This window comes from Schistocerca piceifrons, chromosome 3 (assembly GCF_021461385.2).
Source record: "Schistocerca piceifrons isolate TAMUIC-IGC-003096 chromosome 3, iqSchPice1.1, whole genome shotgun sequence".
Taxonomy (NCBI): Eukaryota; Metazoa; Arthropoda; class Insecta; order Orthoptera; family Acrididae; genus Schistocerca; species Schistocerca piceifrons.
This window is the reverse complement of record NC_060140.1, coordinates 273,328,692-273,353,528: the sequence shown is the minus strand read 5'-3', so window position 1 is coordinate 273,353,528 and position 24,837 is coordinate 273,328,692.

Sequence of the window (24,837 nt, the reverse complement as noted above, 5' to 3'; positions counted from 1 at the left end):
CCTGAAACGCATTCCAATACTACCGACACCAGTCCTGCAGGGTAGTAGAGATGTCAGGCATTATCATCCTTTAACCCCACCACCCTCCCTCCCCACCACCCCTAAAGAGCAGACCAACAAGAAATTGAGTTAATATTGCATTGCCATCCAGGAATTAAAAGATCGTCTTGTCTGAAAAACATTACCAAACAAGATCTGCACCTTGATAAATATAACACATTTTCTGTTGTGCATAGCAAAAAACTACAACAGTACCACAGGTGATTTCTGATCGATGTGGTATCGGAATTCTTCAGGTAAGGCCTGGTTGTCTGAGTAGGTGAGCTCGCAGCTCATTGCGATCAGCAGGTGCATAATGTTACGATTGGTGTTTGGTGTGCAATATCCGGATCAGATATATTTCGCCGACACTTTAAAAGACACCCAGATGATAAGAACCCATGAAAATTACACCGGTATATATCTCCCTAAATCTTTAAACAAGAGATTTATAGGAATAAGAAATACTGAGATTAAAATCATTTTAGAAATTATCACTGATGAAAAAACTACTCCATGACTTAGAAAGGGTTAACGCTCCCATGTTGTAATTTTAGGTGGATAAATTTTGCATCTTTTCGTGTCATACCGTTCAGTTTCTCTTACACTATTTTATTTGCAAACCAACAAATATAATAGCACAAGACAAAGTGCGTCCATCAGTTTCTCTTACGCTGTTTTATTTGCAAACCAACAAACATAATAGCACAAGACAAAGTGTGTCCAACACATTTTGTGATGGAATCATTTGTTATTTGAACGTGGAACTCCCAAAACTAACCTAGAAAAGCGTTAATTAGCGTCCGGTATCAATTTGACCTTCTCTTTTCTAAGCCATTAATCTGGAAAGACGATTTCGTAATGATACATATAACAAGATCAGTTCTTCACAGACTTCTATAGTTGTTGTCCTCTTATTTTTCATCACGATTCTCTTCAATAACCATCCGTCACGACCGCTCAATAGACACTCTTGTCTGCTTTGTAGCTTAGGTGATGGTGAAGTCTGCTTTCCCTGTACGCAGTATAAATCTTCGACATTGTGCCTCTTGAAATACGAATCACTTCAGCTACCTTGGTTACGGAAGCACCCACCGTATTGTCCTCGTTCTAGTGACTTGATTTCGACATAGTGCAGTCACAACTATACAGAACACGACCGCGGCTAACACTTGGAACGACTGAGACTTGGAAGGAATGTATTGAGGACAATGCGCAGGTGCCCTTGGTGGTCAAATACAGGCTGACACTGAAAAACAATCCAATAAAACTAGAAGTGATGAAGGAAAAAAAATGGCTCTGAGCACTATGGGACTTAACATCTGTGGTCATCAGTCCCCTAGAACTTAGAACAACTTAAACCTAACTAACCTAAGGACATCACACACATCCATGCCGGAGGCAGGATTCGAACCTGCGACCGTAGCAGTCGCGCGGTTCCGGACTGAGCGCTTAGAACCGCGAGACCATCGCGGCCGGCAGATTCCTCATTGACCGCTGCAACATTTCGGCTGGGATACTGTGAGCTGCATACCAAATTCTATGTTTTTTTTTAACTCATCCAGGATTCTTGGTCGAGTCGGGTTGACTTCGCTCTTGAGGTAGCCCCAGAAGGAAAAATCACAAACGGATAGATCTGGCGACCTAGTGGCCAGGGAATGTCACCGAATCGTCAGATCACACGGTTGTCAAACAATTCTCGCTCGTATGCCATTGACTGGCGCGCAGTGTGTGATGTCACTCCGTCCTGTTGAAACCAGGCTTCTTGAACGTTTGGAAAGTTGTTCTATGCAGGTGTAACGAAAGTTCGTAACATCTCCACGTAACGATCGGCACTGACAGTAATTGTGTTTCCCTGTTCATTTCCGAAAAAGTACGATCCGGTAATCTCATATGATGAAACACCACACCATACTGTCACTTTACTAGCGTGTAAAGGGCGCTCGGGAACGTTATTAGGATTTCTGTTTGCCCAGTAACGGTAGTTCCGTTTACCCACTTAACCTGTGAGATAAAAATGTGCCTCATCTGACATCCACAACTTGATTAGAAATTCATCGTCATTGTTTATTTTTGTTATCATTTGTTGACAGAATTCTAATCGTAAACGGTAATCGTTGTCCATCAATTGTTGCACCATCTCTAGTTTGAACGGATGAAATTTTAAATCAAGAGTTGTCTTGTGACAGCCAGAGCGAGAGCACCAGCAGCAGCGAGTACTGTTTGTATAAAGCGTTTATTTTGCATTTTGTTTACGACCTTCCACTAAGGAAGGGATTCTATTTGTGTTTATCTGCTCTGCATAGTAACTAACAGTTCTTGATAAAACTTTACGTAGTTTTCGTGTTAGATTTCTTAGTGTTTTCTTGATCGTTTAGAACAGAAAGCGCCCTAAAACCGTCTTTTGTTTGTTCCGCGGCCGTTAGCCACTAGTCACTTGAATCAGCAGTTGTCTTGTGACAGCCAGAGCGAGAGCACCAGCAGCAGCGAGTACTGTTTGTATAAAGCGTTTTTGTACTTATTTGCAGCGCTTAGCTTTTAAATAGTTTTTCTGGGAAAACCTAGCGTAGTTTTCGCGTCTCGTATTTCAGTGAGTGTTTCTTGATTATCAGAGTAGCTCATCAGAAGATTGTCTTGGGAATTTGTCACCGTATAGAGTAGGGTAAACATAGTCATGTGTAGGGACTGTGGTTGTTGTGAGCGGACGCAAGGAGAATTGGCCACTCTTCGGGGGCAGGTGGAGGCTTTGTCTGTTAGGCTCATCGAGCTCGAGGAGCAGGCGTCGGCTCGTAGTGGCGTTGGGGCAACTGTGGTGAGACCTATGCCTACTTCGGTGGCCTTGGAATCACATGGAACCCCTGATGTCGCTGCTTCTTCCGGCAGTGAGCATCTTACCGGTCAGCCATCACTCCAGGGTGAATGGCGGACAATGGTGGGCTCGCGCGTGCCTGGCCGAAAGGCGAAGGTGGGATCTGGCCGCGTGGCAGCTGCCTTACCCCTTTCCAACAGGTACGGGGTGCTTCCTAGTGGTGATGACATCGTTTCCGAGCCACCACAGGATGCCTCGCCTGTTGGGCCAGTGGCCGATTCTCCGGCAAGGTCCCGACAGTCACAGAGGGCGGGCCTATTAGTTATAGGGAGCTCCAACGTTAGGCAGGTTATGGAGCCCCTCAGGAAACTAGCGGGTAGGTCGGGGAAGAATGCCAGTGTGCACTCGGTGTGCTTGCCGGGGGGTCTCGTCCGTAATGTGGAGGAGGCCCTTCCGGCAGCTATTGAACGCACTGGGTGTGACCGGCTGCAGATAGTAGCACATGTCGGAACGAATGACGCCTGCCGCTTGGGTTCTGAGGCCATCCTTGGTTCCTTCCGGCGGCTGGCTGATTTGGTGAAGACAACCAGCATCGCACGCGGAGTGCAAGCTGAGCTTAATATCTGCAGCATAGTGCCCAGAGTCGATCGCGGTCCTCTGGTTTGGAGCCGTGTGGAGGGTCTAAACCAGAGGCTCAGACGACTCTGCGACTATAATGGTTGCAAATTCATCGACCTCCGTTATTGGGTGGAGAACTGTAGGGCCCCCCTAGACAGGTCAGGCGTGCACTACACACCGGAAGCAGCTACTAGGGTAGCAGAGTACGTGTGGCGTGCACACGGGGGTTTTTTAGGTTAGAGGGACCCCCCCTTGGGCGAAACGATAAAATACCTGACGGCTTACCAGAGAGGACATTATCATCGTTGATAAAGAACGTCCGTCCTCAGAGACCAAAAACAGGAAAAGTCAACGTAATATTGGTAAACTGCAGGAGTATCCAGGGCAAGGTTCCTGAATTAGTATCTCTTATTGAAGGAAATAGTGCGCATATAGTATTAGGAACGGAAAGTTGGTTAAAACCGGAAGTGAACAGTAACGAAATCCTAGACACAGAATGGAATATATACCGCAAGGATAGGATAAACGCCAATGGTGGAGGAGTATTTACAGCAGTAAAGAATTCAATAATATCCAGTGAAGTTATTAGCGAATGCGAATGTGAAATAATCTGGGTTAAGTATCAAAGGTGGGTCAGATATGATAGTCGGATGCTTCTATAGACCACCTGCATCAGCAACCGTAGTAGTTGAGCGCCTCAGAGAGAACCTGCAGAACGTCGTGAAGAAGTTTCGTGATCATACTATTGTAATAGGGGGAGACTTCAATCTACCAGGTATAGAATGGGATAGTCACACAATCAGAACTGGTGCCAGGGACAGAGACTCTTGTGACATTATCCTGACTGCCTTGTCCGAGAATTACTTCGAGCAGATAGTTAGAGAACCAACTCGTGAAGCTAACGTTTTAGACCTCATAACAACAAATAGACCGGAACTTTTCGACTCCGTGAATGTAGAAGAGGGTATCAGTGATCATAAGTCAGTGGTTGCATCAATGACTACAAGTGTAATAAGAAATGCCAAGAAAGGAAGGAAAATATATTTGCTTAACAAGAGTGATAGGGCACAAATCGCAGAATATCTGAGTGACCACCATCAAACGTTCATTTCTGAGGAAGAGGATGTGGAACAAAAATGGAAAAAATTCAGAAACATCGTCCAGTACGCCTTAGATAAGTTCGTACCGACTAAGGTCCAAAGCGAGGGGAAAGATCCACCGTGGTATAACAATCATGTACGAAAGGTACTACGGAAACAAAGAAAGCTTCATCATAGGTTTAAGAGTAGTCGAATCATAGCTGATAAGGAAAAGCTGAACGAAGCGAAAAAGAGCGTAAAGAGAGCAATGAGAGAAGCATTCAACGAATTCGAACATAAAACATTGGCAAACAATCTAAACAAGAACCCTAAAAAGTTTTGGTCATATGTAAAATCGGTAAGCGGATCTAAATCCCCTATTCAGTCACTCGTTGACCACGATGGCACCGAAACAGAGGACGACCGAAGAAAGGCAGAAATACTGAATTCAGTGTTCCGAAACTGTTTCACTGCGGAAAATCGTAACACGGTCCCTGACTTCAGCCGTCGCACGGACGCCAAAATGGAAAATATTGAAATAAACGATATCGGAATTGAAAAACAACTGCTATCACTTAGTAGCGGAAAAGCATCCGGACCAGACGAGATACCCTTAAGATTCTACAATGATTATGCTAAAGAACTTGCCCCCTTTCTATCAGCAATTTATCGTAGATCGCTGGAAGAACGTAAAGTACCTAGCGACTGGAAGAAAGCGCAGGTCGTTCCCATTTTCAAGAAGGGTCATAAATCAGATGCGAATAATTATAGGCCTATTTAGCTTACGTCAATCTGTTGTAGAATAATGGAACATGTTTTGTGTTCTCGTATTATGACGTTCTTAGATAATACAAATCTCCTTCATCATAACCAACATGGATTCCGCAAACAGAGATCATGTGAAACTCAGCTCGCCCTATTTGCCCAAGAAATTCACAGTGCCGTAGACACTGGCGAGCAGATTGATGCCGTATTCCTGGACTTCAGGAAGGCATTTGATACGGTTCCGCACTTACGTTTAGTGAAAAAAATACGAGCTTACGGAATATCGGACCAGGTTTGTGATTGGATTCAGGATTTCCTAGAAGAAAGAACACAACATGTCATTCTTAACGGTTCAAAATCTGCAGATGTAGAGGTAATTTCAGGAGTACCGCAGGGAAGCGTGATAGGACCTTTATTGTTTACAATATACATAAATGACTTAGTTGACAACATCGGTAGCTCCGTGAGGCTATTTGCAGATGACACGGTTGTCTACAAGAAAGTAGCAACATCAGAAGACTCGTACGTACTCCAGGAGGACCTGCAGAGGATTAATGCATGGTGCGACAGCTGGCAGCTTTCCCTAAACGTAGATAAATGTAATATAATGCGCATACATAGGGGCAGAAATCCATTCCAGTACGATTATGCCATAGGTGGTAAATCATTGGAAGCGGTAACGACCGTAAAATACTTAGGAGTTACTATCCGGAGCGATCTGAAGTGGAATGATCACATAAAACAAATAGTGGGAAAAGCAGGCGCCAGGTTGAGATTCATAGGAAGAATTCTAAGAAAATGTGACTCATCGACGAAAGAAGTAGCTTACAAAACGCTTGTTCGTCCGATTCTTGAGTATTGCTCATCAGTATGGGACCCTTACCAGGTTGGATTAATAGAAGAGATAGACATGATCCAGCGAAAAGCAGCGCGATTCGTCATGGGGACATTTAGTCAGCGCGAGAGCGTTACGGAGATGCTGAACAAGCTCCAGTGGCGGACACTTCAAGAAAGGCGTTACGCAATACGGAGAGGTTTATTATCGAAATTACGAGAGAGCACATTCCGGGAAGAGATGGGCAACATATTACTACCGCCCACATATATCTCGCGTAATCATCACAACGAAAAGATCCGAGAAATTAGAGCAAATACGGAGACTTACAAGCAGTCGTTCTTCCCACGCACAATTCGTGAATGGAACAGGAAAGGGGGGATCAGATAGTGGTACAATAAGTACCCTCCGCCACACACCGTAAGGTGGCTCGCGGAGTATAGATGTAGATGTAGAAGGTGAAGAATTTTGCGAACGCTCTCCCGGGACATTCCAAACACTGCTGCTTGCTTCCGAATTGAACGCCGTGCGCTCCGTAAGACAGACTCGCTTACAACATCAATGATCGCTGGAGAGCGCAGACTTCTTGGTCGTCCTGTTGGTTTCTTCTTGAGGCCAGATCCAGTCTCTACAGAGTCATTAATCCAACATTTTATGCGTGTTTCGACGGAACGGCATCATGGCGTCCTAAATTATAAAAACGTCGAAACCCCCTCTGCACCGCTACCAAAACTATCAAGTTATGTTGTGTTAACTGGGGAACTAGAAACGGCGGAGAGACTCCGTCTCCGCCGCAGCCGCAGTGGTCCGCAACCCCACGACGACTAACGCAGTCCACTTCACCCCTCCGCCGCCCCACACCGAACCCAGGGTTATTGTGCGGTTCGGCCCCCGGTGGACCCCCAGGGAACGTCTCACACCAGACGAGTGTAACCCCTATGTTTGCGTGGTAGAGTAATGGTGGTGTACTTGTTTGCGCAGCTATCGCCGACATAGAGTAACTGAGGCGTAATAAGGGGAACCAGCCCGCATTCGCCAAGGCAGATGGAAAACCGCGTAAAAACCATCCACAGACTGGCCGGGTCACCGGACCTCGACACAAATCCGCCGGGCGGATTCATGCCGGGGGACCGCCGCGCCTTCGCGTCCGGAAAGCCGTGTGTTAGACCACACGGCCAACATGGGCGGGCAAAACTATCATTGTTTTTTAAACATTTTTATGGCTAACGCACGCTGTTGTCCGTTCCACGGATCCATGATTACTGAAATGGCGGACTGTTTATTCGCTGTCACGAACTCGCAGTGCTGCCACCTGCCCATGGCTTGCCACTACTCGTTTCAAAACTTCCCGTTATTCTGCACCCTGTATAACGGCTAGCATCTGTATTTATACTGAATCATGGATTTCTCGAGGTGCTTCTGTATTTTTGTCCAACCCTCGCACTCAGCGCACATTATAACGCATAAATTAGCGGACTTCCAGCTCCGAGCAGGTATTGTTACGGCGGAATCTGGACTGGCCAGGTAGGGAGCTTGTTTACAGGAGGGCCGAGGGCCGCTAACAGCATTTGTTAATGTGCCCGGACGGATGTGGAGCGAGGGCGCGGGCGGCTGCTTTATGCGGCTTCCGGGGGCCCGGAATCCCGGCCAAGCCGATTTGGAGCCGCGCTCACCTCGGTCCCCGTCTGGCCATCAGCTGACCGCGGCAGGCGCAGCCGAGCCGTTCATTGTCCCCGGCTTGCGTAACGGCCGCAGGCGAGAGGCCGTAGCTGGGCTCTTCTAGCCGAGGAGTCCGCTTTTGTCTCGCGAGAACTATTCTCGTACAGTATTATTCAGATCAATGAGGTGCGCCAAGATAATCTTCTTTATTCCATTGCAGCCAGTCACTATTAACTCTGCAATGCCCAGCGTTGCATTCATAGCACATGTCAAGCCATTAGACTTTCACTAAAGTTTAGGATTACTTAACTGCAAGAGCCAACAAATACGAGAATTATCGCACTGTCAGCTCAACACCTTATGCATCCTAGTGCTGACAAGATTAATACACTACTGGCCATTAAAATTGCTACACCAAGAAGAAATGCAGATGATAAAGGGATATTCAAATGGTTCAAATGCCTCTGAGCACTATGGGACTTAACACCTGAGGTCATCAGTTCCCTAGAACTTAGAACTAATTAAACCTAACTAACCTAAGGACATCACACACAACCATGCCCGAGGCAGGATTCGAATCTGCGACCGTAGCAGTCACGTGGTTCCGGACTGAAGCGCCTAGAACCGCTCGGCCACGGCGGCCGGCCCAAACAGAGCTTGGATACGCCTGTGCATTGAGTCAAACAGAGCTACGATGGCGTGTACAGGTACAGTTGCCCAAGGAGCTTCAACACGATACCACAGTTCTTCAAGAGTAGTGACTGGCGTATTGTGACGAGCCAGTTGTTCGGCCACCATTGACCACACGTTTTCAATTGGTACTCGACCACCACTGAGTAGACAGTTAGTGAGATGTCTGGAGAATGCGCTGGCCAGGGAAGCAGTCGAACATTTTCTGTATCCAGAAAGGCCCGTACAGGACCTGCAACATGCGGTCGAACATCATCCTGCTGAAATGTAGGGTTTCGCAGGGATCGAATGAACGGTAGAGCCTCGAGTCGTAACACATCTGAAATGTAACGTCCACTGTTCAAAGTGCCGTCAATGTCAACAAGAGGTGACCGAGACGTGTAACCAATGGCACCCCATACTATCACGCCGGATGATACACGAGTTTGGCGATGACGAATACACGCTTCCAATGTGCGTCCACCGCGATGTCGCCAAACACGGATGCGACCATCATGAGGCTGTAAACAGTACCTGGATTCATCCGAAGAAATGACTTTTTGCCATTCGTGCATCCAGGTTCGTCGTTGAGTACACCATCACAGGCGCTCCTGACTGTGATGCAGCGTCAAGGGTAACCGCAGCCGTGGTCTCCGAGCTGACAGTCCATGCCGCTGCAAACGTCGTCGAACTGTTCGTGCAGATAGTTGTTGTCTTGCAAACGTTCCCATCTGTTGACGCAGGGATCGAGACGTGGCTGCACGAACCGTTACAGCCATGCGGATAAGATGCCTGTCATCTCGACTGCTAGTGATACGAGGCCGTTGGGATCCAGCACGGCGTTCCGCATTACCCTCCTGAACCCACCGATTCCATATTCTGCTAACAGTCATTGGATCGCGAGCAGCAATGTCGCGATACGATAAAGCGCAATCGCGATAGGCTACAATCCGACTTTTATCAAAATCGGAAACGTGATGGTACGCATTTCTCGTCCTTACACGAGGCATCACAACAACGTTTCACCAGGCAACGCCGGACAACTGCTGTTTGTGTATGGGAAATCGGTTGGAAACTTTCCTCATGTCAGCACGTTGTAGGTGTCGCCACCGGCGCCAACCTTGTGTGAATGCTCTGAAAAGCTAATCATTTGCGTACCACAGCATCTTCTTCCCGTCGGTTAAATTTCGCGACTGTAGCACGTCATCTTCGTGGTGTAGCAATTTTAATGGCCAGTAGTGTAAAAGGGAATGGAAAAGAAAATCGAGGATGTAGTAGATGATGATCAGTTTGCCTTTAGGGAAGTTGAAGGCAGTAGAGAGGCAGTTCTGATGTTGCAGTTGATGATGAAAGCTAGACTAAAAAAAAATACACGTTCGTAGGACATGTCGACTTGGGAAAGGCGTTCGACAATGCAAAATAATGCATTATGTTCGAAATCCTCAGAAAAATAGGGATAAGCTATAAGGAAACACAGATAATATACAGTATTTACAAGAACCATGCGCAAACAATAAGAATGGAATACCAAGAACGAAGTGCACGGATTAAACCGAGACTGAGACAGGGACGTAGTCTTTCTCCCCTAATTTTCACCTATACACGGAAGAAGCAATGACGGAAGTAAAAGAAAATTTCAAGAGTGAAACTAAAATTCAGGATGAAAGAATGTTAATGTTAAGATTCACGATGAGATTGCTGCCCTCACAGAAAAACAAGGAGAATTAAAGGATTTCTTGAATGGAATGAATAGCCTAATGAGTACAGAGTAAATCGAAGAAAGACGAAGGTATTGAGAAGTAGCAGAAATGAGAACAGCGAGGAACTTAACATCAGGGCTCATGGTCATGAAGCAGACGAAGTTAACGAATTCTACTGCCTACGGACAGAGCAAGGAGAACATCCAAACAGACTACCGCTGGCAAAAAGGGCGTTATTTGCCAATACAAGTCTATTAGTATCAAACATAGGCGTTAACTTGATGAAGGAATTTCTGAGAATGTTCGATTAGGGCCCAGCATGGTATGGTAGTGAGACGTAGACTAAAGGAAACAGGAACAGAAGAGCATCGAGGAATTTGAGATTTGTTGCTACAGAAGAAAATTGCAAACTAGGTTGACTGATAAGTTAAGGAATCAGGAGGTTCTCATCAGTATCGGGGAAGAAAGGAACACATGGTAAATACAGGATGAAGTGACAGGACGTATATTAGGACTTCAGGAAATAATATCCATGGTACTAGAGGTAGCTGTAGAGTATAATAACTGTAGAGGAAGACAGAGATTCGAATACGTACAGAAAATAATTGGGAATGCAGGAGAAGAATTGGTGGCGGGCCCTATCAAACCAAAGACTGATGACTCAAAAATAAAACCTCAGTCGGCTAAACGGAACCCTTTCAGGATCAGTTTGTTATCCGTCTGTCTGTCCATGTGTTAAAGGGACATGTAGGGGCATCAAGCTGAAATTTGTCAGATACTAAGGTCCCCTGGCAGTGCAAAGGATTTAAGCTTCTAGGTCAATGCAGTCAAAAGATACTGCCATTTATGCCACACATTTTGATGCAAACTTATTCATGATACTCTATAGATGAACATCTACACTACTGGCAAGAAGAAATGAAGATGACAAACGGGTATTCATTGGGCAAATATATTATACTAGAACTGACGTGTGATTACATTTTCACGCAATTTGGGTGCATAGAACCTAAGAAATCAGTACCCAAAACAACCACCTCTGGCCGTAATAACGGCCTTGATACGCCTGGGCATTGAGTCAAACAGAGCTTGGATGGCGTGTGCAGTTCATTAAGAGTAGTGACTGGCGTATTGTGACGAGCCAGTTGCTCGGCCACCATTGACCAGACGTTTTCAGTTGGTGAGATCAGGAGAATGTGCTGGCCAGGGCAGCAGTCGAACATTTTCTGTATCCAGAAAGGCCCGTACAGAACCTGCAACATGCGGTCGTGCATTATCCTGCTGAAATGTAGGTTTTCCCAGGGATCGTAACACGGGTCGTAACACATCTGAAATGTAACATCCACTGTTCAAATTGCCGTCAATGCGAACAAGAGGTGACTGACAAGTCTAACCAATGGCACCCCATACCATCACGCCGGGTGATACGCCAGTATGGCGATGACGAATACACGCTTCCAATGTGCGGTCACCGCGATGTCGCGAAACACGGATGCGACCATCATGATGCTGTAAACAGAACCTGGATTCATCCGAAAAAATGACGTTTTGCCATTTGTGCACCCAGGTTCATCGTTGAGTACACCATCGCAGGCGCTCCTGTCTGTGATGCAGCGTCAAGGGTAACCGCAGCCATGGTTTCCGTGCTGATAGTCCACGCTGCTGCAAACATCGACGAACTGTTCGTGCAGATGGTTGTTGTTTTGCAAATGTCCCCATCTGTTGACTCAGGGATCTAGACGTGGCTGCACGATCCGTTACGACCAAGCGGATAGGATGCCTGACATCTCGACTGCTAGTGATACGAGGCCGTTGGGATCCAGCACGGCGTTCTGTATTACCCTCCTGAACCCAACGATTCCATTGGATCTCGACGAACGCGAGCAGCAGTTTCGCGATATGATAAACCGCAATCGCGATAGGCCGCAATCCGCCCTTTATCGAAGTCGGAAACGTGATGGTACGCATTTCTCCTCCTTAGACGAGGCATCACAACAACGCTCCATCTTAGTACTGCTGTTGCTACCTACATGCATTTGGACCATTCTACCTTAGTCGGAGTTCAATGTACTCTACCACTTTTACTCCCCCTTGCCAGACTGATGATTCCTCGATGCTTCATGTGTCTTATGAACATATTCCTTCTTCTAGTCAAGTTGTGCCATAAATTACATTTTCTCCGAGCTCCAGTCAGTACCTCTTCTTAGTTACGATCTACCCGAGTTACATGCCTAACACACAATATGACTATTTCATCGTCTCTTTAGTGAGCAGCAAAGAGCAAGTACTTGTTATCTCATAAAAATAACAACACGAAGGCCAATCTAGTATGCTAGCTATACCCATCTATAACACAAAAATGTTCGTAAACTTTATCTGTTACTACTTCTACTTCTGGAACTGGCTCCCTGAACTCTGCGCCCACTGAATGTCCTGCAGCATTTAAGAATGTGACCAGGTTTCTGTTTGGCAAACAGTAAAGCAAATGCTCTAATCAGCCCCAAGATACACTTCTTTCTTATTTCGATTCTCAGTCCCACTTCTCTCACGTCCATTGCTGACAATGCCCGCTGTTCATTTTATTATTCAAACTGTGAACTAATTTCTGCTGTGGTTTATGTAAGTGGAGAAAGCTACTTTCTCTTTACGTGATATAAATAGGTTTGCTGGTTCTTGAAAATGTTGCCTACAAAAGGGATGCTATCCACATATTTAATTGTGTCATTAGTGTCTTCCTTTCGTTCTGTTTGTTTCTGCATGTGATCTGTCATTGAGGTGGGGAACTCTTTAGACAATACATTTGCTTGATGGTGTCCAGTTTCGATTTATATTTCTCTTTGTTCAAAGGTATTTTCTTTGCTCTATGTATCATTGCTTGTATCCAAGTTCCTTGTGAGTAAGTGGTTATAATGTTGGCAAGGATTGTAGCCTGGAGGTTTTTCCCTGCACACGTTGAGACTGCATCTGTTTTTGTGATTTCCTTTGCATAATCTAGGACACTAACATATCTTTCGTAGTGGAATACGTTTTTAAGCGGGGTTCCTGGCTGCCTAATATTTTGTCTTCTATGTGCTTTAATGAAAATGTTTGCTGCTGTGCGAAACAGGAAGAGCATTATACCCACGAATTCTGAATTGTCATTTTTGTAACGTTCCTTTCCACAGTGCCTCTATGACATTTTAACCTGTTTTCGCCAGTAAGACTTGCCTGTTGACCCTTGTCATTAATTCTTCCTCCAGTGCAACAGTGTAAAGAGTCGACTCCTGTCCACCGACTAACATTCACTTCATCGATGGAGACGCAGTAACGTCGCGTAGACATGCAGTTCGCGAAGTGCGGCGCGGATTTGCCTCTGAGACTGTGTCAAGCTACGGATAACAGAAGTAGGTTGTTACATTTTTTTAGAAACGTTCCACATCGATCGTCAGTTCGGTCTCTTACTGAAAGGTTAATTGCGCCCCGTTCGAGAAAAGCTGACTTAGGCAAAGAGAAAGCTTTTGCTTCTGGCGCGACTTAGAAGTGAGTCGTTAAGAGTACGTCATCTGGCTGTTTGGTCTAACGCCCTCGGTCCTTGCGTAAGATACGAACCGTGTTGTACAAGGCACGACTGCGAGAGGAAAAGTATGTAGAGACTTTGCGTTATCTGGAGAGTTGCGATAGCGTCCACTCAGCACTGCCAGTAGTGTTTACTAAACACAAAGACAAGAGTCCAACGTGCGAAAGTGTGCCACAGATAAGGGGCGGGTAGCTGCGGCCTTGGGGGCAGACACGACCTCTGCGTCTGTCTCTGGCTGTGGCTGGGGCCGGCAGTTACTCTCTCAAGAACTTCCATTGTCCTTACGCCGCCCTCTTACGGCACGTGTATCTCATCGTGGAGCACGCCAGACGTGGTTTTCAAAGCAGCTGGTGAACACACGGAAATGAGCTGCTGCATCACACGCAACGTGCTACTCAATGAAATATGCGGCCGCAGAACTCTCTAGTGGCAGTTGACTTATCTGGCGCTCGGATCACACAGTTTGCTTACGAAAACGGACGCGCATAAAACTGTTACGTTAACTCTGTTTACAATCTTCGAAGACTGAAGATGAGTGGAGAAAATACCGAAGAAGAATGTGGATATGTCGATTGTCTGAATAAAATTATTCTTATTGGGTTGTTTTGAAAATCAGCAATATGCAAACACAATTTGTTTATTTTTGTATTTACACAGACATGTTTCAACACTTACTTGTCATCTTCTGTGCGTCAAATTTTTAGTTCTGTAAAGTAAAATGTGAAATTTCTAATAATGTAACTGTTGTAGGCCAAAGAATTACGATATGTGCAATTTGGTTTCTTTTGATTAGACGCTCACCTAAAAATTACTTCTTAAATAACTGCATTATTATACACCGGTTTTTTGTGCTCTTTTTCGTCGTTTTCTTGACAGCATGTCATCTGCAAACTAGCCGTGACGAAAATTAGTGCGTATTTGTTATTGATAAATATGGTTCAAATTGCTCTGAGCACTATGGGACTCAACTGCTGAGGTCATCAGTCCCCTAGAACTTAGAACTAGTTAAACCTAACTAACCTAAGGACATCACACACATCCATGCCCGAGGCAGGATTCGAACCTGCGACCATAGCGGTCGCGCGGTTCCAGACTGTAGCGCCTTTAACCTCTTGGCCACAACGGCCGTCGACATGTCATTGTTGCTACACTACCAGATGGACGATTCTTATGGCCCCAGGATGTGACCTCTCGCCATCACCCTGCTATTACTCGTGTTGTTCCATAAATTTGCTTTTTCCACAATTTCGTTCAGTATCTCCTCATTAGTTACTAGTTCTACCCATCTAATCTTCAATATTCTACTGTAACACCACATTTCAAAAGCTTCTATTCTCTTCCCCTCTGAGGCCGGCCGGAGTGGCCGTGCGGTTCTAGGCGCTACAGTTTGGAACCGAGCGACCGCTACGGTCGCAGGTTCGATTCCTGCCTCGGGCATGGATGTGTGTGATGTCCTTAGGTTAGTTAGGTTTAATTAGTTCAAAGTTCTAGGCGACTGATGACCTGAGAAGTTAAGTCGCATAGTGCTCAGAGCCACTTGAACCATTTTTCTTCCCTTCTGAACTGCTTATAGATCATGTTTCACATTATTCACGGCCTGGCTCCAAAAACTATCTTCAGAAAAAAAGTTCCTAACACGTAAACTTATATTAGGTGTTAATAAATTCCTGTTTTTCGGGAATGGTATGTGTTAAGACGTTTAATTGCAACAAATAATACCAAAAACGAAGCGTTTTTTGATGGACTTCATTGCATCAGTGCTCTGAAACGGAATACCTCATACCAGACAAGATACAATGAGAAAAACAGCAAATACGAAAAGCCTTTACCTAAAAAAAATAAGTTTCTTACCAGTTTATTCCAACAATTGGTCACAAAAACGACACATTTTTGAGAGATTCTCAATGTGCCAGTGCTTTGAAACAGCATATATTCACAGCAAGTCAGACATGATACACGAACCACTAGGTACTGGTGTCATCCGCAGACTACGTGTTCTGTATAGCGTCTCCTAACTTCTAGTTATACTAAAATACTAACACGAATTCTTTACTGACGAATGGAAAAAATGGTAGAAGCCGACCTCGGGGAAGATCAGTTTGGATTCTGTAGAAATGTTGAAACACGTGGGGCGATACTGACCCTACGACTTACCTTACAAGATAGATTAAGGAAAGGTAAACCTACGTTTCCATCATTTGCAGACTTGAAGAAAGCTTTTGACAATGTTGACTTGAAGACTCTTTCAAATTCTGAAGGTGACAGGGGTCAAATACAGGAAGCGAAAGGCTATTTACAGTTTGTACAGAAACCAGATGGCAGTTATGAGAGTCGAGTGGCATGAAAGGGAAGCAGGGGTTGAGAAGGGAATGAGACAGGGTTGTAGCCTATCTCCGATGTTATTCAATCTGTATACTGAGCAAGCAGTAAAGGAAGCATAAGAAAAATTTGGAGTAGCAATTGAAATCAATTAAAAGCCATGGATAAGAAATGAAAACTTTAAGGTTTCCCAACGACACTGTAATTCTGTCAGATACAGCAAAGGACCTGGAAGAGCAGTGGAACGGAATGGACAGTGTCTTGAAAGGAGGATATAAGATGAACATCAACAAAAGCAAAACGAGGATAATGAAATGTAGTAGAATTAAATCAGGTGATATTGAGGGAATTAGATTAGGAAATGAGACACTTAAAGTAATAGATAAGTTTTGCTATTTGGGGAGCAAAATAACTGATGACGGTCGAAGTACAGAGGATATAAATGTAGACTGGCAATGGAAAGGAAAGAGTTTCTGAAGAAGAGAAATTTGTTAACATCGAGTATAGATTTAAGTGTTAGGAAGTCGTTTCTGAAAGTATTTGTGTGCAGTGTAGCCATGTATGGAAGTGAAACATGGACGATAAATAGTTTAGACAAGAAGAGAGTAGAAGCTTTCGAAATGTGATGCTACAGAACAATGCTGAACATTAGATGGGTAGATAACGTAACTAATGAGGAGGTAGTAAATAGAACTGGGGAGAAGAGGAATTTGTGGCACAACTACACTAGAAGAAGGGATCGATTGGTAGAACACGTTTTGAGGCATCGAGGGATCATCAATGTAGTACTGGAGGGAAGCGCGGAGGGTAAAAGTCGTAGAGGGAGACCAAGGCATGAATACACTAAATAGGTTCAGAAGGATGTAGGTTGCAGTAGTTACTCGGAGATGAGGAAGCTTGCACAGGATAAAGTATCATGGAGAGCTGCATCAAACCAGTCTCTGTACTGAAGGCCACAACAGCAACAAGTTATGACTCCTGATATACAAAGCGATCTTGCATCTCGCTGCCCACCCACGTACTTCTTCACAAAGCAAAAATTTTACGTATACGATTTTTCCTTCCGCGCTTCGGAAATACCAGAAAGTGAAATTTCATGCTATAAAATTACAATACACGACCAGTTCCAGGCACAAATTCAGTTTCGCATTTCATGAGAGAATGGTTTTAAGACCTCTGAGAAATCCGCATGAAATAAATGATCTCTGCAAGAAAATGATGTTCATCGTCTCTTCCAAATAAAAAGGAAAAAAATAGTCACATATCCACATTTATTCCAAAATACAGAACCCTTTCTATGAAGTTAGATTTTACAAAAGCCGTATACACTCGAGAACTACGTATTTCTAATCGTGAAACACGCTAAACGTAGCCACCATCATGACTGGTGCACGCTCGGATGGAGCTCGTACATCACGCCGAACGTGCTCCTTGTGGTGATTGGGCCATTAGCGCCCCCCAGAGGTGGTTGTCGGCTGTGTCTGGTTCACTAATCACACTTTTTTTGCGATAATGGACGTGAGTAAAATTGCTGCTTTGGATCTGCTGAAACGCACTTCGTTTTCCATTACTATGCGAGCCATGTTGTTCTGTATATACAGTAAACATGAATAGAAACTGCAGTGTCCATGAACATGATACAAGGCATAAAGACAAGTTACATTTCAAGTCAGTAAGGATATTAGCTTTTAAAATTTTCGTTACAAATAGTGCGATATTAACTTACAAAGCCTTCCCTATCAACGTCATTCTCACTTTTTAGTAAAATCCTAAGGTAATTTTCACTAGAGGACTGCTCCTATTACGTAGCAGAAATTTTAGAAAGCGTAAAACACAAAACTAGAAAGAAGGAAGTGCAAAATAAAAATTTTATACTGCAAGTAGAGCAAGCTGTCTTGTATATGAACCCAAAAAAAGTAATAAGTAATACTGCAGTATTACTGTTAAATATTCTGCATCCACACACACACACACACACACACACACACACACACACACACGGGACGTTATTCCTTAGAATCCTCAGGCGCATTTTCTCTGGTGTTTTGGCCCAGATATTAGAAATTTAGTGTTTGCAATGTATAGCTAGAGTCATCCCAAACAAACATAGCTCTCCACATGTTTTATGCGTCGCCCGTTGTCGACGGAAAGCATTAATCGGTTCCGCGGTACAAACAAAATTATTTTTTCACACGATAGAGCGGTGCCAGATTAGTCTAACAGAATATTCGTTTCATCGATGTGTATTAGCGGGGATAGTAAAACACCAACAATAGCCAGTACTGCAGCAGCGACAGTACCACCCTGGCCATTGCTGACTGCTAACGTCATGCATCAGCGCTGCTCAGTCGCTGCTCCAGTACTTGTTATCCTTCATGTTTTACTATGACTGTTAACACAACGAATAGCGCATTATATTAATCTGGGACCGTTCTATCGAAAGGGCATGTGAAATTCTGCTTTAAAAATAATATTGGTTGTAAAGCGAAAAACAAACGATGCGTTTCGTCAGCGCTGGAGGTCGCATGAAAGACGTGACGAGCAGTATTTATTTGGGCTGCCTCCAGCTACACATTACAAAAAAGAAATAGGTATTATCTGCCGAAACACCAGAAAAAACAGACCTGATGACTCCTACGAGGGACACCCTACGTATATATATGGTGATTCGAAATGAATGGGACAAAAAGAAAGCAATAGTGTGACTACAAAAAAGACTTAATTTCAGAAATACACCTACACGGGGTGTTTTATCTTAACTAGATACACCTATGTATCTTAAAAACAATGCAGCGTACGAGGTCAGTTTTAGTAAAGGGGACGTCTATCTGTTTTACAACTGGGCACCTCCTAACCATCAGTCCTGCGTGTGCGAGGTCTGCTTTGTAATTTCAGATCGGACGGACTCCCCCCCCCCCCCCCCCCAATTTTATTGCATAATCGGATTCTACATCAAAAAGATACGTACAATTTTCCATCCGTGATAGATGGTGCTGTAATCAACAAATATCAAATGTGCCTGTTTTTGCAATGATGAACTGACGTCATTTTATGCTACATTTCATTTACGATGTAAACTTAAACCTTTGTGTGCTAACGGTTGAATTTTATGTTAGAAATTTATTTTAATGTTGATTGTACCGTACAGTATGGTTAGTCGTTTCAGTGTCTGGGTAGAAATCACGATTAGCGTGATTCTGGAACAACGACCTGGATGTACTACCCTTACAATCATGATATCGTCTCAAAAGTTGGTTCTTATGATTCGTAAGTTTACAAAGAATCAGACTATCAATTTTCATAATGATCGGTTCTATACATTTAGAGTTGGGCTGCACGCAAATGTGAAAAAGTCATTTCGAGACAAACGCGATTGAAAAATAAATTCTCGGAAACTAAAAATTCAAGGAAGTTAATAATAATATAAAATGCTTACAGATTAATCTGCGATTCCAGCACCATACAGTGATCCTTCTTATTCCTCACAGGCTTCGTTTTGCGATTGCAGCAGAGCTTTCAGAGCTTTCCGACCTTTCTTTGATTCCAATGAACTACGTCAATGCTGCCGGCTCACTCGCTGGTTATCCATTTCATCGGCATAATTGAAGCTTTGCGTGCCTACTAGAATCCCTGTCTCGTTCATGATCACCGGAAGAGATGAAATTCCTTCATTGAATGAGACCGTTGCTAAATACGATGCCAATTCAACGACTTTTAGTCCGTAGTGCAAGTTTTTAGGAGGCAATCGCCAAATAATGTAATTAAAACTTTCGTTCACATTTTGTGTGTGGTCACCTAAACATCTCTCCCGTAATTCATCCCTTGATAAATCTTCAGATATTGGAAGTATTTTCTTCTGTACGTCGGGGTGCAATGGAGTAGAGTGCGGTTCATGTTCCATTCCAAGGGCTGTTCGCTTCTGCCACTAGCACCAGCTGCCTTCTTCCTCTGAGCAATACTCGTATTGAGGATTTTCATCCGTGGAAATCACATGATAGTATGTCGGCATAACTGCTTTTTCCATGTCTCGCACTCTGTTCTACGCTCTTAAAATCTAAACGAATGCGAATTTTGCTTTGAAATTTTGACAGCGTATTCTTGGATAGTTAAGCTAGCGTTTTATTCAATAAAATAATCTGATTTTTTGATCCTTCTAATATGGTTTCTCCCCTTAAGTTCGGTGAGTCCCCTCGCCTCCCACTGTTGGGGTTCTTGATTTCGGTGAGTATCCAGTGCAGGTGCGCCTGTCACTATCACTTCATAGCCAGTGTACCTTACTATAATGGTTGTGGTTTGTATTCCGCCGGTATGCGCGTAGTGGCCAGCACGAGAGATCCGACGGCTGGATGGAAATACACACCGCAATCAGTTAGCCTGATGACGGAGCTCGAATCAAGCATTCAGATGTTTTGGGGACGCACCACAATCAAACCTGTAGGGAACAGAAAATTACTTTACCATATAAGTAGCTTACATGACAGTGTCTAGCCGTATCATTTGTTTTGTACAGCAATTATAAAGCAAATAATTACATTTACGTCTTAAATGGATTGTAGAATCAAATGAGTTGGTTCTTAATTGCAAGAATGGACATAGTTGATACACAGGGGCTTCCAGAAATCTTGCAGCGAACTCCGAGGGTTTGTAGAGGGTTGTAAGGTGTCAGGCAAATCCAACACCTTCCATGAAAACCCTTACATGATAAGCAAATCCAGTAGTATGTCACATAGCTCCGAATAAATCGTGACATGAAATTAACCAAAGTAATACGAGTAAGGAGTGAGCAAATGGAATACCACAGACTAACACAAGAATGCCTAAATGCATGTCATACCTTCCCACCGTGAGACAGACGCAGTTCCGAGGGGAGAAACGAGAGCAGAAGCTGAGAGCAGAACCGTGTTAAGCTGGAAGGCCCTACGATAAGGGACGGACGGACACCCACGTCGCCAGCTAACCACTAGGACACCAGCTGCGAGTTTTTAGCGTGAGACTTTTTCGCGTCTCTGTTACGTTAGGACCACCCCCCAGACCATGTTCCAAAAGAACAGTATAGATCTTACGATAACGCTAAAAGGACCACACCAGCGGAAAGTTTTAGCGTGAGACTTTTTCGCGTCTCTGTTACGTTGCAAACTTTAAAAACATTGCCCCACCACGAAAAGTATAACGTTTCTCATTGGATAGACAGAATTTTGTAGGCGGAGCTTAAGGTTAACATTGAGACCCTCATTGGTCAGATGAAAACCCAGCCAGATAGTTTTTTTAAACCAACTTCGGTAAATTGTCGTAAGGAGAAGTTAGGAGAGAGTTACTTCCCAGATGGCGAGGTGAGCGGAGCTGTGCTGTCCGCCGCCCCCTGACGAACACCGACAAGGTAATGAACGCACGCAGCCGCATTTTTGAGCGCATAAGGCTTCACTCAGAACTGCAGAAGTCTCATCTGTTACATCCCCTTTTTGCGTAATACTAGTGTCGATCGTCAATTAAAGCTCATGGTGTTCACATTTGCCACTTGAAGTAAAAATCTGAAACGCGATGATTTTTCTATTATATAGTTATTGAGAAGTCACATCAGCCACTGTAATTTACGACAGATAAGTAATTAAAGATAATTGAGGGTCACTGTAGACCATTTTGATAGATTTCTCTCTTGCGAAACTTAATTTAAACCTAGATTATAGATGTGATATGGCATAGGTCATCCTTCGATCCATTGTAGAACTTGGAAACCCATTCAGGGAATATTCGTTCACATTTTTGTTGAACGCAGTTGGTTTTTACCATCCTGTATTAAAACATTTCCTTTTATCAATAGTGCAATTTATAAACGATGTTTTGTGAGTAGAATAAGATTTCCAATGGTAAACTTAACTGCTTTTCCGACGTTATTTTACCAGCTAACTAAAAATAGGAAAGCCTTGAACCCCTTCCACTAAATTTAGTTAGTATTAAGATTCCTTTACAGGGAGTGCAGTGGAGCTGATGCTGAAATCATTGAGTATTTGGTTATATCATCGCTAGTCTCACAGAACTTTTCTGAATTGTACATGTCATGTGTAGTCTGACGTCTCCTTACCAGCAACAGGTTCCAGGTTCAAACTAGTCAATTCCCTAAAAAACACGCTCAGTGCGTCGTTGCGCGAAAGTGGTAGGGAGACGCGACGTAGAACAAACAGACACCACGCAGAATGTTTTAGAGGGTGTCTTGAGTAATAACTCGAGGAGAGGAGCCCGTGTCCGTGAAGGCCATCCAACGACGCTACAGTTCGTCGAAGTCAAAGGTGCCAGCACCTGCCACGATCGCTAGTGTTGAAGACAGAGCTCACTGCTGCACAGAAAGGCGTTGTCTCCTATGAAGGTGATGCTCTGTTGCCTCGGACACAGATTTCCACCTGCAGATTACTTTTCTCCTGGAAACCTCCACTATCTTCAGTGATTTTTACGTAAAAAGGAGAAAAATTAACTGCGGATGGAAAACATCATCTATCAAGGCAAGTGAGCATCGCCTTCATAGCAGACGAGGCCCTTCTATGTCGTAGCTAGCTCCATCTTCTCCACTGGCGATCGTGAAGCTCAGCTGCAATTACTAAATAACAAACAACATTGAGAGACGTTCCACCTACCGCTCCTCAACGTACAAAGTCACGTTTGCTGCCGAAGGGGTGACCTAGTGTGAGGCGCTGGCGTCCGTAGCTTCGACGCTCTGTAGCGTCGTTGGATGACGTTTCCGGACACAGGTTCCAACCTTCGATTTATTTGTCAAGACATTCTCTAGAAGCCCTCGAACTTTGTCACAACATTTCTGAGACACCCTGTATCAGCGCCATTTGCCTCGAATGGGGAGCAATGATCTCAAAACGAGCTTATTTTTGGGCGTGGAATCAGAGTATACAATAAAAATGAGGTGTTCCTATTTGAAAATACTATGTTCACTTTGCACACGCAGGAGATGTGGTTAGGAGTGGCCAGTTGTAGTATAGCCAGATGTCCTCTTTACTGATATTAACTTTTCACCTATAACATTTTTTTTCCCTACGATGCGTCATTTTCGAGTTATCTAGTTGTTTCAAGTTAAAAAAAACACCCTAAATATTAAAAGGTTAGCCCTCGCAATTCCTGTGAACATTCTCCGACGTGGGTTCCATTTTGACATGGCAGATTATTCAGTGCTGCATTTCCCGTCAGACGCTTTCCAAGATAGCCTGATCAATAGAGTTAACCACACCGACTGTCCGCTGCCTTAGCTGCCGTAAGGCTTGCGGAAATGGGGTACGAAATCCACGCCCTGCAAAACATCCCCAAAAGAAAAAAAAAACCATTGATGTGATGTCACGCTACCTGGGGAGCCACAACATCAATGGCACATCATTTGCCTCAGGACGACCAGTCCAGTGCTGTTTAAGATATTCTTTGAACTATGTTCCAGTTTATGCCACTGTGTCGGGGCTCCGTACTACCGCAAAATGAATGCAGGTATTCATTCTAGCAGCTGAGGCAATAAGCATAAAGAAAGTATACCGATATAGGTACGGACTGTAATTGTAGACTCTGTGAAGAAGAAAGGCTCAAAGAATCTACGGTTGATTATGGTGTAGAAAACATTAAGTTTTGGAGAATCATATACATGTGCCAGACAGGTATGTGGGTTTTGTATTCCCTATATTCTCAATATTATACTTACTCACTTTTCCCCTTAAGTGAGATATGCCTTCGCCAGAGAACACAAGTCTATCTACGAAACCATCCACGTCCATGCGTGCTTGAAAAAAAAATGCGTAACTGTCTCCATTTGCTTTATTGGCGAGTTTTAGTACCAGCAATATTTAAATTCTGTAATCTTTGAGCTACCGATGCTTGCGCAAGACACACCGCACTACTGATTACGCTAAATTCACTTTGTAAGCTTTCAGTAGATCTGTGTACGAAATACTAAATACTCATTTTCAAAAACTTTCTGCTCGTGTAACGTGTACTTCAGACATCGTATTCTACAGCTGAGCAATACTGGCCGCTGATGGTCCTGTAATGCGCTTGTGAAAAGTGTCGTGAAACAAAACTTTAATTTTAGTGAAAGGCTGAATTTGAAATAATGAAAATGAATCCAATAAAATCCAGAAAGAAACTGATTGTGTACTCAGTGCAAACTATTTAACTAAAGCTCAGTACCGAAGAACATTATGAACGTTTCGTAACATGAAGTGCAATCTCACACTTAAAATATCCAAAAAATGAAATACTACTCAGTTCGGAAGAAAATAAATGTTTAATATTAGCTTCGCTATAAATTAATCTGCTTCCTTAGCACAAACAAACATCGTCTGAACAGGTCTTGAAGACCCAGTGGTACCGACCTCGCCGTGTCGTTCTCACCCTTTAGGCGTCTCCGAAAGTGGATGTGGAGAGACATGTAGTCAGCGCACCGCTCTCCCGGCCGTTGTCAGTTTTCATGACCGGAGCGGCTACTTGTCAGTCAAGCAGCTCCTCAATTGGCGTCACAAGGGCTGAGCGCACCCCGCTTGCCAACAATACTTGGGAGACCCGGACGGAGACCCCTCCACGTGTTAGCCAAGCCCGACAGCACATAATTTTCCTGATCTCTGACCGGAGCCGGTGATACTGCTGCGGCAAGGCCGTTAGCGTTTACTCAGCACTAGACCTGAAAATTCTAACTGCGTACTGTTTGTTCACAAGAATGCAAAATTAGATCTGCCCTGAAAGAAAAGTAACTTTCCTCTTGCTTAGCATGCTATTTTGTGTTTGGCGTACTGGCGTTTTCGAAAGGAAAT